A 15,861-nucleotide genomic window follows, 5' to 3' on the forward strand; every position below is an offset into this window, starting at 1 on the left:
TATAGGTGCCTGCCACAATGCCCAGCTACCTTTTTCTTTTCTTTTTTTTTTTTTTTTTTAAGAGATGGGGTCTCACTTTTGCTTAGGCTGCTCTTAAACTCATAAGTTCAAGGACTCCACCCACCTTGGCCAGTGTCGAGTGCTGGGATTATAAGCATGAGCCGCTGCACCTGGCCCTCAAATTTCAGCTTTTGAGTGTAGCTTTCTTGGGGATTCTTTCCTGATATCCATCATGATACAGATATTCTTATATATTCTCTCTCTTTTTTTTTTTTTTTTGGCGTTTTTTTGGCCGGGGCTGGGTTTGAACCCACCACCTCCGGCATATGGGGCCGGTGCCCTACTCCTTGAGCCACAGGCGCCGCCCTATATATTCTCTTAATATGTTAGCTCACGGTGTTTATTTGCAGTAAGGTGAAAACATGAGCTACAAATCTGGAAATGAGTTATTCCTTAATTTTTGTCATTTGAAACTAATCATGGGGGAGGTGCAAGGAGGAATTCAGTAGTGTTGATTACAAGTGACACCTGTATACGGGGCACTTTTTTTTTTTTTTTTTTTTTGAGGGTTAGTCTCTGTTGCTGTGGGGTAGAGTGTTGTGGCATTGTAGCTCACAGCAACCTCAAACCTCAAGTGATTCTCCTGCCCAAGCCGCCCAAGTAGGTGCCCTCCACCACACCTGGCTAGGTTTTTCTATTTTTGGTAGAGTCAGGGTCTTGTTGGTCAGGCTGATCATAAGAACAAAGTACATTTTAAAATATAATCTTGAGCTTTAAAAAAGTAGTTCCTTTTTAAAATTTTGAGATTACTAATTTATAGGTTTATGAATAAAGCAACATTGTGTAACAAACTTGCCAGTAATAAGACATGGGTAATTTAGACGAAATTTCAAGTGCCCTAACTGAGGCAGGAGAATCGCTTAAGCCCAGGAGTTAGAGGTTGCTGTGAGCTGTATGAGGCCACGGCACTCTACCGAGGGCCATAAAGTGAGACTCTGTCTCTACAAAAAAAAAAAAGTAAATTAATAAAGAATAATATCTCACATTGGGAGACATAATAGTAGTGGAAATATTAGGCATTTCTATTGGGCAGTGCCTGTGGCTCAGTGTGTAGGGTGCTGGCCCCATGTACTGTGGGGGGCGGGTTAAAACCCAGCCCTGGCCAAACTCAACAAAAAATAGCCAGGTGTTGTGGCGGGCACCTGTAGTCCTAGTTACTTGGGAGGCTGAGGCAAGACAATTGCCTAAGCCTGGGAGTTGGAGGTTGCTGTGAGTTGTGATGCCGCAGTACTCTACTGATGGGGATAAAGTGAAACTCTGTCCCCCCCCCACCCCCCAAAAAGGCATTTTTATTATACAATTTTCCCAAATCTTTTCTGCCCTCCTGGTTAAAATTTGAAAAGAATAAAATTTTAAAGTAATACTTTCCTAGAAGTATTTCTGTAGAAGAAATGCTTCTTTTAGTTCAGTGGTTAGGGTGCAGGCTACATGCTCCAGGGCTGGTAGGTTCCAACCTGGCCCAGGCCTGCTAAACAAACAAATAAACAAAAAATAGCTGGGCGTTGTGGCGGGTGCCAGCTACTAAGGAGGCTGAGGCAAGAGAATAGCTTGAGCCCAAGAGTTTGAGGTTGCTGTGAGCTATGACGCCATGGCACTTGGTAGAGGGTGACACTCAGTAGAAGGTGACAAAGTGAGACTATCTCAATTAAAAAAAAAAATACCCTTCTATTTCATTACCAATGGATAACTCTGCTGATGATATTTTGATAGTTTCTTGCTAGTACTTTTTCTTCTTTATATATGTGTGTATATAGTTAATTTTGATAGAATTGAAATTCTGAATACTTTCCTGTCCATTTTACTTGACTTTAAATCTGGAATGTTTCCCTTAATCCTGAACTTGCTTTTAAAAATGATTTTTAGGCCAGGCGTGGTAGCTCATGCCTGTAATCCTAGCACTCTTGGAGGCTGGGGTAGGAGAATTGCTTGAGCTCAGGAGTTCAGACCAGCCTGAGCAAGAGCAAGTCTCTGCTAAAAATAGAAAAATTAGCTGGGCATTGTAGTTGGTTCCTGTAGCCCCAGGTACTTGGAAGGCTGAGGTAGGAGGATTGCTTGAACCCAGGAGTTTGAGGTTGTTCTGCGATCTAGGCTGATGCTTTGGCACTCCAGTCTGGGCTGTCTCAAATTTAAAAAAAAAAGTCCATTTACTTTTGTTTTTTCAGGTTAATTGTTTTATCTGAAAATAATTGTAACTTCAGCCTCCTTTTTAATAATAGTACAATATTTATTTCTATTTTAGGTTTTTATTACATTGGCCTAAAAACTCCAAGACTCAAATAAGAAGTGATCATTGTCTTGAAATGCCTCTGGTATTCTTACAATGATGGCAACTGTTGGTTTTAGAGATAGGTTCTTTTTTTTTTTTTTTTTTTTTTTTTTTTGAGAGAGCCTCAAGCTGTCGCCCTGGTTAGAGTGCTCTGGCATCATAGCTCACAGCAACCTCAAACTCCTGGGCTCAAGCGAGTCTCCTGTCTCCGCCTCCCAAGTAGCTGGGACTGCAGGCGCCCGCCACAACGCCCGGCTATTTTTTGATTGCAGCTGTCATTGTTGTTTGTCAGGCCCGGGTTGGATTCGAACCCGCCAGCTCAGGTGTATGTGGCTGGCGCCTTAGCCGCTTGAGCCACAGGTGCCGAGCCTAGAGACAGGTTCTTTATTATTTTATTCTGTTTCTACTTTACAAAAAGTAAAGAAGGCTTTTGAATTTTATCAGATGTTTTTGGACCATTTATTTAGGTGATAATACAATTTTTTTTGTAACTATTGATAAGGGTATATATAGTAGTACATTTGCTAGTAACCAAAGATATGTATTGTTAAGAACCAAAACCTCACTTGTGTTAATCATGTATACAGAATTTATCAAAGGGGTAGATGAGAATCTCATACAAGTTTAATTTAATGAGGATATGCCATATACTAATGTCTGGTTACTTCTGTAATCTATTCAGGAATCTTTACTTATTCAAAAGTCACTTTCGATAATTTGTATTTTCTTAGATTTCTTTTAGATTTTTAAATTTATCATAGATGAATATAATAATTTTTCATCATTAAGATCTGTGGTATTCATTTCCATCTTTTAGTGAGTTGATTATTTTTCTAGATTTGCTGGATGTTTACTTAGTGGTTTTTACTAACCAGTTTTGAGATTTATTTATTTACTTTTTTATTATTATTATTATTTTTTAGAGACAAGCTCTCCCTCTGTTGCCCAGGCTGGAGTGCAGTGGTGCAATGATAGCTCACTATAACCTCAAACACTTGGGGCTCAGGCACTACCCCTGCCTTGGTTCCCAAAGTGAGGATTATAGGCATGAGCTACCATGCCCAACCTACTTTTGAGATTTAGTTATTCTGTTTGTTCTTTGGCTTTCTGAATCCCCCCTTCTTACTTTTCTCTTTTATTTTACTCACCTGTTGTTTTTTTCTTTTTCTTTTTGGTTATATTTTTCTAATTTAGTGAATCCTAGTTCCTTTTTCTCTTTTAGTAATAAAAGCATTGAATGCTCTTATTTTGCCTCTGAGTGCAGCTTTGGCTGTACTCTAAATAAATGATGCTCAGTAGTATCCAAATGGTAGTTCTAGTTTTGATTTCCTCTTTAACTCAAGAGGTGTTTAGATACTTCTGTTCACTTTCATATTTTCTATAGTTTTTGTCAGTAAATATGGTCTTTTAAAATACTTTTAAAATTTATTGATGATTTCTTTTTCACTTAAAGCATAATCCATTTTGGTAAATATTCTGTGAAAACTTAAAATAACTTTTTCTGTTTGTAATGTATTCTGCGTTTTATATATGCCTCGTCATTACATTTAATCATTCAGATTATTTGAGCTATTTTTCCTTACTAATAGTTATTGCTGATTATAGGACTTAGTCTTTATTAATAATGATAGTTCTTACTAACTTTTTGATCTTTTTAATCTGCCAGAGACTTAGAGGTAGCATTCTTTTTGATAAACTTATTCTCACATTGAGAGTTCTACATTTTTATTTTGCCTGAATACTGTATTTCGTTTATATATCACTGAGGCCGTATTTTGAAGAGGTCTTCATCACCTTTCTAAAAGAGTCTCCACCTGCCTCCATTCAGTATCTAACTTCTTGTCCTGATGTGTTCATTCTTCTTTATAGCACTTCCACCTGAAGTTTTTTTTTTTTTCATTTACTTGTTTGGTACTATTCTATTCCACTGACCTTTGAACAAATAGGTGTGAAATAAGTATGTGTTGGCTGAATGAATGAGTATCACTTTCTTTTATTTCTAATTATTTTTATTAATGGACCTTATCTTATACATTGCTTTTTGGTTCACACCAAAAGTGAGCAGAAAGAATAGAGCTCCCAAATACCCTGTGCTCCCTGCTCCTCCTTCCCTCAAGCTCTCCCACCATCAACATCCTGCACCAGTGTGGTATATTTGGTACAACTGATGAACCAATGTTGACCATCATTACTACCTAAAGTCCACAGTTTACATTAGAGTTAACTCTTGATGTTATACATTCAGTGGTTTTTGACAAATGTATAGATAGTGACATGTATCAGCCATTATAGTAGCATAAAGAATAGCTTCCCTGGCTTAAAATTCTCTGCTCTGCCTCTTCATTCTCCCCTTAATACTAACCCCTGCTAACAATTGACTTTTTACTGTCTCCATCATTTTCTATATATGACATTATATAGAATGTCATATAATTGGAATCTCATAGTGTGTGCTTTCTTCAGCTTGGCTTCTTTCCCTGTAGCTCACTTAATTTTAGCTCTAAATAATAATACATTGTCTGGATATACCACAGTATACATTTATTTATTGAAGGATATCTTGGTTGCTTCCAGGTTTGGTGATAATGAATAAAGCTGCTATAAACATTCATGCGTTGTGTCTTTTTTTACCTAATTTTTCATTGTGGTGCAAAACACATATAACAAAATTTACCATCTTAACTGTTTTTAAGTTTAGTGATATCAAATATATCATGATATGCAACCATTACCATTTATCTTTAAACCTTTTTGTCTTATAAAAGTGAAAATCTATATCCATTAAACAATAACTCAACATTCTGTTCTCTGTCTCCATGATTTTGACTACTTCAGTACTTCATGTAAGTAGAATCATGGTATTTGCGTTTGTGGCTGGCTTATTTTACTCAATATAATGTTGTCAGGATTCATCCATGTTGTAGCTTATGTGAGCATTTCTTTCCTGTTTTAAGGCTGAATAATATTCCTCCGTGTGTGTGTGTACCATATTTTGCCTATCCATTTATCCACCACTGGACATTTACCTATTTATCCATAGTTTAGCTACTGTGGATAATGCTGCAGTGAACATGTATGTACAAATATCTGTTTAAGACCCTGTTTTTAAAGTTTTGGTTAGGCTTTGCAGCCATAGCACAGTGGTTACAGCACCAGCCACATACACCAAAGGTGGCAGGTTCAAATCCAGCTTGGGCCAGCTAACCAACAATGATAGCTACAACAAAAAATAGCAGGGTGTTGTGGTAGATACCTGTAGGCCCAGTTGCTTGGGAGGCTGAGGCAATAGAATTGCTTGAGCCCAAGAGTTTGAGGTTTCTGTGAACTGTGACGCCACGGCACTCAACCAAGGTGACATTATGAGACTCTGTCTCAAAAATAAATAAATAAAGTTTTGGTTACATACCCAGAAGTAGAATTGCTGGATCATATGGTAATTATTATTTTTTAAGAGACAGGTTTTACTCTGTTGCCTAGGTTATAGTGCAGTAGTGCACAAGCTCATAGCTCACTGTAACCTGAACTTCTAGGCTCAAGAAATCCTCCTGTCACAGCCTCCGAAGTAGCTATGACTAGAGGCACTAGACTAGCTAATTTTTAATTTTTATGTGTTGCCTAGGCTGATCTTGAATTCCTGACTTCAAGCAATCCTGCCTTGGCCTCCCAGAGTACTAGAATTACAGATGTAAGCCACTTTGCCTGGTCAGTAATTTGATTTTTAGTTTTTTCTTTTTTTTTTCCTTTTTTTTTGTAGAGACAGAGTCTCACTTTATGGCCCTCTGTAGAGTGCTGTGGCCTCACACAGCTCACAGCAACCTCCAACTCCTGGGCTTAAGCGATTCTCTTGCCTCAGCCTCCCGAGCAGCTGGGACCACAGGCGCCCGCCACAACGCCCGGCTATTTTTTGGTTGCAGTTCGGCCGGGGTCGGGTTTGAACCCGCCACCCTCGGTGTATGGGGATATGGGGCCCGTGCCCTACCGACTGAGCCACAGGCGCCGCCCTGATTTTTAGATTTATTGAGGATCTGCCATACTGTTTGCCACAGTGGCTATATCATTTTGCATTCTCACCAATTGCACAAGGGTTCTGATTTCTTCACATTCTTGCCAACACTTGTTTTGTTGTTTAGTAGTAACCCTCCTGATGGATGTCAAGTGTTATCTCATAATTGTGATTTTTGCCTACGAGTTAGTGATGTTGAGCGTCTTTTTTTTCATATGTTTATCAAGCATTTGTTTATCTTTAAAAAATGTCCCTTGAGATCCTCACGTGTAGATTTTTGTGTGGACATGAGTTTTCAGCCAAAGTAGGTAAATCCTAAGGAGCATAACTACTAGATTTTATGTTAAGAGTATATTTAGTTTTGTAAGAAACTGCTAAACATAGCTGGGCGTTGTGGCGGGTGCCTGTAGTCCCAGCTACTTGGGAGGCTGAGGCAAGAGAATTGCCTAAGCCCAGGAGTTGGAGGTTGCTGTGAGCTGTGTGAGGCCACGTTACTCTACCGAGGGCCATAAAGTGAGACTCTGTCACTACAAAAAAAAAAAAAAGAAACTGCTAAACTATCTTCCAAAATTGTTGTACCAGATTTCATTCCCACCAGCAATGAATGAAAGTTGCAGTTGCTTCTCATCCTTGCCAGCATGTGATGTTACCATCATTTTGGATTTTAGCCATTCTAATACCCTGTTTCCCTGAAAATAAGAAAATAAGACAGTGTCTTATTTTAAGGTGTGCTCCCAAAGACGTGCTAAGTCTTATTTTCAGGGAACGTCTTATCTTTCCTGTGTAGGTCTTATTTTCGGAGGATGTCTTATTTTCGGGGAAACAGGGTAGGTATGTAGTAGTATCTTACTGTTTTTTAGTTTGTAGTTCCTTAAAGATGTATAATGTTGGTCATCTTTTCACATGCTTCTTTGCCTTCTCTATATCATCCTTTGTGAACTTTTCAGATCTTTGCCCACTTTTTAGTTGGGTCTTTTTCCTATTGTTGACTTTTAAAAGTTCCTTGAATGTTTTGGGTAACAGTCCTTTCTTTATATGAGATATTTCTTTTGCAAATATTTTCTCCCAGTGTATTACTTGTGTTCTCATTCTTGCCATTCTGATGATTTTTATCATATGTTTTGATGTATTGTTTCTTGGAACACGTGTAAATTCTATAATGCTGATGTCTTCATTATGAATTATACCTCATCAATAAAGATGATTCTTTTTAATATATTCACATATTACCTTTTACTTAGTCTTAAATTTGTGTCTCTACTTACTTTCTTTGTTCAATAAGTTATTCAGTTTTGTCTTTGCTGCTATGTTTTTGTGGTCTCTTTTAAATTACATGTAGTTTTTTAATTTTAATTTTTTTTTAATCATTGGGGATTAAAAAAAGGGTACAAAGAACCAGGTTATACTTACTGCATTGTTAGGTAAAGTTCCTCTTATCATTATGTCCCATATTTTTATTTTTATTTTCTTGACATAGGGTCTCAGTCTGTTGCCCAGGCTGTAATGCAGGGGCCTCATCATAACTCCCTACAACCTCAGACGCTTGAGCTCAAGTGATTCTCCTCCTGCCCTCAACCTCCAGAATAGCTAGGACTATAGGCCCTGGCTAATTTTTCAATTTTTTAGTAGAAACAGAGTTCTGCTCTTGCTCAGGGTGGTCTCTGACTCCTAAGTTCAAGCCATCTTCCATCTGGACCTCCCAGAGTACTCACATGACAGGAATGAGCCTACTGACACATAGTTTTCTTTAAATTGCCTTTAGCTTTTTTTGCTTTATTCCAAAATTAATGCTCAGACTATAAATTTGTCACAGTGAATGCATTCTGGTATGTTTGTATTATTCTTTTTTTTCTTTTATTATTAAATTATAGCTGTGTACATTAATGTGATAATGGGGCACCATACACTGGTTTTATAGACCTTCTACATTTACTAAGTTTCACATGTACCCTTGTGTTTGTATTATTCTTGCTGAAGTTTTTGTTTTGTGTTTTTGAGAGAGGGGCTTGCTCTGTTGCCTAGAGTAAGGGTGCAAGGACATAATCATAGCTCCTTGTAACCTAGGTTCAAGCAGTTCGCCCCAAGTAGTGGGGACTACAGTTGGGTGCTACTGTTCCTGGTTAATACTTTCTATTTTTTGTAGAGATGGAATCTCACTGTGTTGCTCAGGTTAGTCTCAAACTCCTGTCCTGGCCTTCCAAAGTCCTAGGGCTTTAGGTGTAAGCCACTGCACCCAGATACCCTGCTTTTTATCTTTTAATGATTCATTGTTGCTTCTTTTATTGTTTTTTAAATTTTATGAGATACAGAGGGTGCCAAAAGAAGTATACACATTTTGGGCGGCGCCTGTGGCTCAAGGAGTAGGGCGCCAGTCCCATATGCCAGAGGTGGCGGGTTCAAACCTAGCCCTGGCCAAAAACCAAAAAAAAAAAAGTATACACATTTTAAGAAAGGGAAAAAACTGTATTACTCAGTATAAACTGTGAACATTTGTTACCTTGTTTTGTTACCTTGTATATGGTATCTTGAATTTCTTGTAATTGCAGAAGTTTTTTTTTTTTTTTTGCAGTTTTTGGCCAGGACCTGGTTTGAACCCGCCACCTCTGGTATGTAGGGCCAATGCCCTACTTCTTTGAGCCACAGGTGCCACCCAGAAGTATTTTGTCGTCGTCGTTGTTGTTGTTGAGACAGTCTCACTATGTCACCCTCTTTAGAGTGCTTTGGCATCGCGGCTCACAGCAACCTCCAATTCTTGGGCTTAAGTGATTCTCTTGCCTCAGCCTCCCGAGTGGCTAGGACTACAGGCGCCCACCACAATGCTGGCTATTTTTTTGTTGCAGTTCTAATTGCTATTTAGCTGGCCTGGGCCAGGTTCGAACCCACCAGCCTGGGTGTATGTGACTGGCACCCTACCCACTGAGCTATGGGTGCCATTGTGCAGAAGTATTTTTATTTCTTAAAATATGTATACTTTTTTGGCATCCTCAGTATATGTAATATAAAATTAACATCTTTGTCATTCTTAAGTGTCTAGTCAATCTCTCTGAATTTGCCTCTTTTAGATATTTCATATAAATGGAATCATACAATATTTGTTCTTGAGTCTGGCTCATTATTTCATGTAGTATAATGTTTAGGGGTTTATCTATGTAGTATATATTAATTTGAAGTGCTTCACAATTTGAAATTTTTTGAGCACTGATATGATGCCATAAGTGGAAAATTGTACACTTAACACAAACTTGGTTTCATGCATACAATTACTAAAAATATTGTCTAAAATTACCTTTAGGATATGTGTGTAAAGTGTATGAAAACATAAATGAATTTCGTTTTGAGACTTGAGTCTCATACATATTTAATATACATAAATATTCTAAAATCTGAAGTACTTCTAGATAAGAGATACTCAAGCTGTATACTTAATTCCTTTTTAAGGCAATATTCTATTGTATGTTTACACAATATTTTGTTTTTTCATCTGTGTGTTTTCTGGTTTTTGCTTTGGTAAATATGTATTTTTAAAATTTTTTTTTTTTTTTTTTTGTGGTTTTTGGCTGGGGCTGGGTTTGAACCCGCCACCTCCAGCATATGGGACCGGTGCCCTACTCCTTGAGCCACAGGCGCCACCCTATTTTTAAAAATTTTTAAAAATCTTTTTTGAGACAAGGTTTTGTTCTGTTGCTCTGGCTAGATTAGCATCATCATCATAGCCTACTGCAAACTCCAACTCCTGGCCTAAAGGCATCCTCCTTCCTCAGCCTCCCAAGTAGCTAGGACTACAGGGACCCACCACCCTACCAGGCTAATTTTTTCTATTTTTAGTAGAGAGGGGGGCTGCACTCTTGCTCAGGCTGGTCTGGAATTCCTGAGCTCAAGCAACATACCTCAGCCTCCTAGAGTGTTAGGATTACAGGCTTGAGCCACCATGCCTGGCTATGTCCTGTTTTTAAAATCTGCTAGTTTATGGGGGTGGGATACAATTATAAGAGGGACTTTATCTAACAAATGCAATCAGTACAGTCTAATTCTTTTTTTTTTGGTAGAGACAGAGTTTCACTTTATTGCGCTCGGTAGAGTGCTGTGGCGTCACACAGCTCACAGCAACCTCCAACTCCTGGGCTTAGGCAATTCTCCTGCCTCAGCCTCCCGAGTAGCTGGGACTACAGGCGCCCGCCACAACACCCGGCTATTTTTTTGTTGCAGTTTGGCTGGGGCTGGGCTTGAACCCGCCACCCTCGGTATATGGGGCCGGTGCTCTGCTCACTGAGCCACAGGCGCCACTCAATACAGCCTAATTCTTTTTTTTTTTTTTTTTTTGTAGAGACAGAGTCTCACTGTACCGCCCTCTGATAGAGTGCCGTGGCGTCACAAGGCTCACAGCAACCTCCAACTCCTGGGCTTAAGCGATTCTCTTGCCTCAGCCTCCCGAGCAGCTGGGACCACAGGCGTCCGCCACAACGCCCGGCTATTTTTTTGTTGCAGTTTGGCCGGGGCTGGGCTTGAACCCACCACCCTCGGCATATGGGGCCGGCGCCCTACTCACTGAGCCACAGGCGCCGCCCAATACAGCCTAATTCTTAACGCTCTCATTGAATCCCAAACATTAAAAATAAAATCCTCTAGTTTATGTGAATTCAAGTCTAAATAGAAAAAAATTTTTTGGATTGCTTTTAGTCTGAAAACAAAAATTGCTTTGACTCTGAAAATTGTAGTTTTTTTCTTAACTCTCAGTTTATCCTTTTTTCAAGACTTTTTTTGGTAATTACATTCAGTGTTAATGCAAATTATTTAAACTTTTAGATGAATTCAGTCTTCATTGTTTTCTCAGATTTATATTTAAATTGATTCATCATGTATGCCTTCTAGCATACATTTTCAGCTAACATTTTTAAGTAGGAATAAGATTTAATGATTGTTAGGTCACCAACTTCCTCAGAAATTCTTTTGATATTGTTTGATATGGTCTTGCACTAATTGTTGTGTTTCAGACCTCCTCCCCCTTCCATTTTTCCTGTGCCAGAATGGAGGAAGGAATTTTCCTTTTTTTTTGGAGACAGAGTCTCACTGTGTCACTCTAGGTAGAGTGCCTTGGTATCACAGCTCACAGCAACCTCAAATTCTTGGGCTTAAGTGATTCTCTTGATCAGCCTCCCTGTAGCTGGGGCTACAGGCACCTGCCACAGAAGCCGGCTACTTTTTTTGTTGCAGTTGTCATTGTTGTTTAGCAGGCCTGGACCAGTTTCGAACCTGTCAGCCTCTGTGTATGTGGCCAGTGCCCTAACCACTGAGCTGTGGCCGCTGACCTGAATTTTCCTTTTTATTAAAAGTATTTTGTCAGATAATATCTTCTTTTTGTAGTAATGGAGGGTTGGTGGGGTCTTGCTCTTGATCAGGACTGTTCTCAAACTCCTGGCCTCCCAAAGTGGGCAGTTCACTTCACTCTTCTCTTTTTTCTTAAATTATTCTTAGTTCATCTTGGTCTTTATGTCTGTTTCATAGAGTTTGCCAAGTAGTGATTGCAAGTTCTGTGACTTGAGGTGATTTACCTTCTAAGTCAAGCTCTGCTTCTGTAAAAAGGGTAATCTTCCCCCTTCCTTGTGTTTTTTGTTGTTGGGATTAGTGTTCCAATTTTTTTTTTTTTTTTGCTTGTTCATCATTGAATAGTATGAATATTGTTAGATATTACCTGATGTGCATTTGTCAGAAATTGTTATAGATTGCCCTTCTACAATTGACTAGGATTCTGGTTGAAACTTATCAGGTCTCTTGCTGAGGGGTAAATACACAGCTCCTTGCCTTATTTCCAGTGATTAATAGACATTCATTTAATACGGAGTTCTGCACTAGAGTAGTGGGATCTTATTCTACTTTGGTTTAGTCTGTAACTCTCTGAACTGACATAGTGTGGAGCAGCCCTATTCTGGCATGTGCTGCTATTAGGGCTTCTCTGATTCCAACCTTCTACCCACAACATAACATTTTACTTGTTAATTGACTTGTTAATTGAAGCAACATGTCAGTTCAGGTTCTTTTGCCCTTGTACAGTTCTACCTGATCTTACATACACATAGGCACATAGATAGTTCCTTGTTTGTTTTCTGGAACTTGCATGATGGTCTCCTAAATGTATGTAGAAAGATCAAGGGGGAAGATAAAGAAGTCTGGCTCCCACAAAAGCTGCTTCTGCATTTTTTGGCTAGATGGCTGACTGGTTTTTCTGAGGCAGACTCTGGGTCTCTAAATAAAGTATTAAAGAGAAGCCTAATGGAGAGGAACAGGGTATCATCTTATCTTCTTTAGGTAGATGTTCGTTTTGTGAGGCAGAGCATGCCTGGATCCTGAGTCTTTTTCACTTAATATTGAGTGAACTTAATAGCTAGTAGAAATCCTTCAAAGTCCTGATATAAATTTTATTCATGGTAATTTGTACTGTCTTCTGATTGATACCATTGTTTGCTAGAATAAGCCTAGGAAAACCTAGTAAAGCCTTTAAAACCTTGGTGTTCCCTATTGCCCAGCACCCGTGACTTTCTGGCCCCACTCAACTTAGCCTTATTTCCCACTTCTTGCTACCATATGCTCTAATCTCCTTACTGGCTTATGAGTTAGATCATATTTATTATTATGCCTGTTACTTAGAATTCCATCTTTTGGTTAGGAATATGATCTGTTGTAAATACTAATACTTGTATTAGAGATTGAACAGCCAGAGTTTAGATTATTTAATGTCCGGGGCTGGAGGTGGGGGTCTAATCCTGAACATGTGGTTAAAGTGTGAGATTTTTGGATCAATTTTATCAGTTTTGAAGAACAAGAAAAATGAAACATTTAATTGTCCTAGCTCTCTAGTGACCTTAAAGAACAGAGAATAGTGAGTTTATCTTCAAAATTTTCAGGTTTTTGTTTTGTTTTTTCTTGAGACAGTGTCTCATGTTGCCCTTGGTAGAGTGCTACGGCATCATAGCTCACAGCAGCAACCTCAAACTCTTGGGCTCAAGAGATCTTCCCTTAGTCTCCCAAGTAGCTGGGACTATAGGCACCTGCCACAATACCCAGCTAGTCTATTTTTAGTAGAAACAGGTCTCTTTCTCAGACTGGTCTTCAACTCCTGAGCGCAGGGGATTCACCCACCTCACTTCCAGAATTAATAGGATATCAGGCGTCATTTTTTTCAGATCTTCTAATGCAGTGGTTCTCAACTTTCATAATGCCGTGGCCCTTTAATATAGTTCCTGTGGGTTGTGACCCAGACCCACAGGTTGAGAACCGTTGTTCTAATGAAAAAAAACCTTTGCTTATGTCTGATTCTGTCACAGATAAAATCCTTTCATTCACTGATTTATTCATTCAACAAATAAGGACTCATTCCCTACTCTGGACTGGACATAATGTCCATTGTGTTAGTGATACATACTGGATTCATGCTTGTGGAGTTTATAATGTAGTTAGGGAAGACAGACGTGTGATAAATGTTAAAATAGAAGGAAGTAAGCTAATGTTCATGGGGTAGGAATAAAGAGATGTCAGAGAAGGTTTTCTGTGTGTGATAAATGTTAAAATAGAAGGAAATAAACTAAAGCTTATGGGATGGGAATGAAGAGAAGTCAGAGAAGGTTTTCTGAGCAAGTCACATTTAGGTAAATACTTGAAGTAAGTGCTTGCCAAATGGAGGTGTTGGACAGAAAGTAGGGTGATCAGTTCGTCCTGGTTTGCCCAGGGATTTCCTGGTTTTAGCACTAAAAGTCCCATGTGGCAAGAATTACCTTGGTAATTCAGACAGAGTGATGAGTCACCAAACAGAAAACCTTCCAGGAAGGTTGTATTTTGAAGACTTGAGATGGCTATTGGAAAAATTGAAAGAATGGGAAAGCTTAAAGCCTATAAACATTAAAAAGAGATAAGCCTGGAAAGTTAGATCATGCATATATTTGTTGAGCTTTTTCTTAACCATGAAAAGTTTTAATTAGGAGAATGAAGTGAGAGTTAAATATTTTTAAAGTTTACTATCTGTAGTATGTAGGATAGACTGGAAGGGACCTAGAATAAATTTAGGAATAATAATAATAATTTAGTCATTAGCTGGTGTGACTTACAAGTTTTGAGAAAGTTGTTTTGGGAATTGGGGAATTATGATATAGGTGTGAAAGTCTGAAACAAATGATTTGTAAAACTTGTCTATTTGCCTGTAAGGGTATTTGATTTTTTTTAAATGGAGAAACTGCACATTTTTATTCTGTATTTTACTATCACTCGATAGAAATTTTACTAGCAGAATAATTAATCCAGACAGCAGGATTGTTTTTTTTTTTTCTTAAAGTGATTACTGTTTTTAACTTTTTTGTTTTTTTTTGAGATGGAGTCTCACTATGTCACCCTCTGTAGAGTACTGTGGCGTCACAGCTCATAGCCACCTCTAACTCTTAGGCTTAAGAGTTTCTCTTGCCGGGGCGGCGCCTGTGGCTCAAAAGGGTAGGGCACCGGCCCCATATGCCAGAGGTGGCGGGTTCAAACCCAGCCCCGGCCAAAAACTACCAAAAAAAAAAAAAAAAAAAAAAGTTTCTCTTGCCTCAGCCTCCCAAGTAGCTGGGACTACAGGTGCCTACCATAACACCCGGCTATTTTTTGTTGTTGTTGCAGTTGTTATTGTTGTTCAGCTGGCCTGGGCTGGGTTCGAACCACCAGCTTCAGTGTATGTGGCTGGTGCCATAACCACTGTGCTATAGGCACCAAGCCAACTTTATTTTTTAAGAGTCTCACTTTATTGCCCTCAGTAGAGTGTTGTGGCATCATAGCTCACAGCAATCTCCAACTCCTGGGCTTAGGTGATTCTCTTGCCTCAGCCTCCTGAGTAGCTGGGACTACAGACGCCCCTCAGAATACCTGGCTATTTTTTTGTCGCAGTTTGGCTGAGGCAGGGTTCAAACCTGCCACCCTTGGTATATGGGGCGGGTGCCGCAGCCACTGAGCCACAGGCACCGCCCCCAACTTTTTTTTTTTTTTTTTTTTTTTTTGTAGAGACAGAGTTTCACTTTATGGCCCTTGGTAGAGTGCCATGGCATCACACAGCTCACAGCAACCTCCAACTCCTGGGCTTACGCGATTCTCTTGCGTCAGCCTCCCGAGCAGCTGGGACTACAGGCGCCCGCCACAACGCCCGGCTATTTTTTTGTTGCAGTTCGGCCGGGGCCGGGTTTGAACCCACCACCCTCGGTATATGGGGCCGGCGCCCTACGGACTGAGCCATAGGCACCACCACCCCAACTTTTTTTTTTTGATGATATGAGGAATAATAGCATAGAATGTAGGAGGCATGACTTTGAGGTCATAGAAATGATTCTTTTCCTAAACACAGCAAATAAAAAAATAACTTTAAGTGGTTTTGTCACCTTGGAAGTAGTCCCATTGAAAGGCTGTGTGATTATTCTAGCCATGCTTCTCTTCAAATCATGTTTAGACCTCTTCTTTATTAATTGTTCTAGGAGCTTCTAGCATAATTGGTAAGAATATCTTTTTTGCCAGAGACAAACTC

General features: G+C 39.3%; 1 protein-coding gene across 2 annotated transcripts in view; it reads left to right on the forward strand.

Annotated features, from left to right (window-relative positions):
* PAK2 (p21 (RAC1) activated kinase 2) overlaps nt 1–15,861 on the forward strand; it is a 129,226-nt gene that overhangs the window by 8,323 nt on the left and 105,042 nt on the right. The window contains exon 2 of one of the 2 annotated variants that reach the window (XM_053565057.1): nt 8,899–8,935. The exons of the other annotated variant lie outside the window; for it this stretch is intronic. The gene's annotated coding sequence lies outside the window, so the exon portion shown is untranslated. The remainder of the gene's footprint in view (nt 1–8,898; nt 8,936–15,861) is intronic. 2 annotated transcript variants of the gene reach the window in all.

The sequence above is a fragment of the Nycticebus coucang genome, chromosome 16 (genome assembly GCF_027406575.1).
Source record: "Nycticebus coucang isolate mNycCou1 chromosome 16, mNycCou1.pri, whole genome shotgun sequence".
Lineage (NCBI taxonomy): Eukaryota > Metazoa > Chordata > Mammalia > Primates > Lorisidae > Nycticebus > Nycticebus coucang.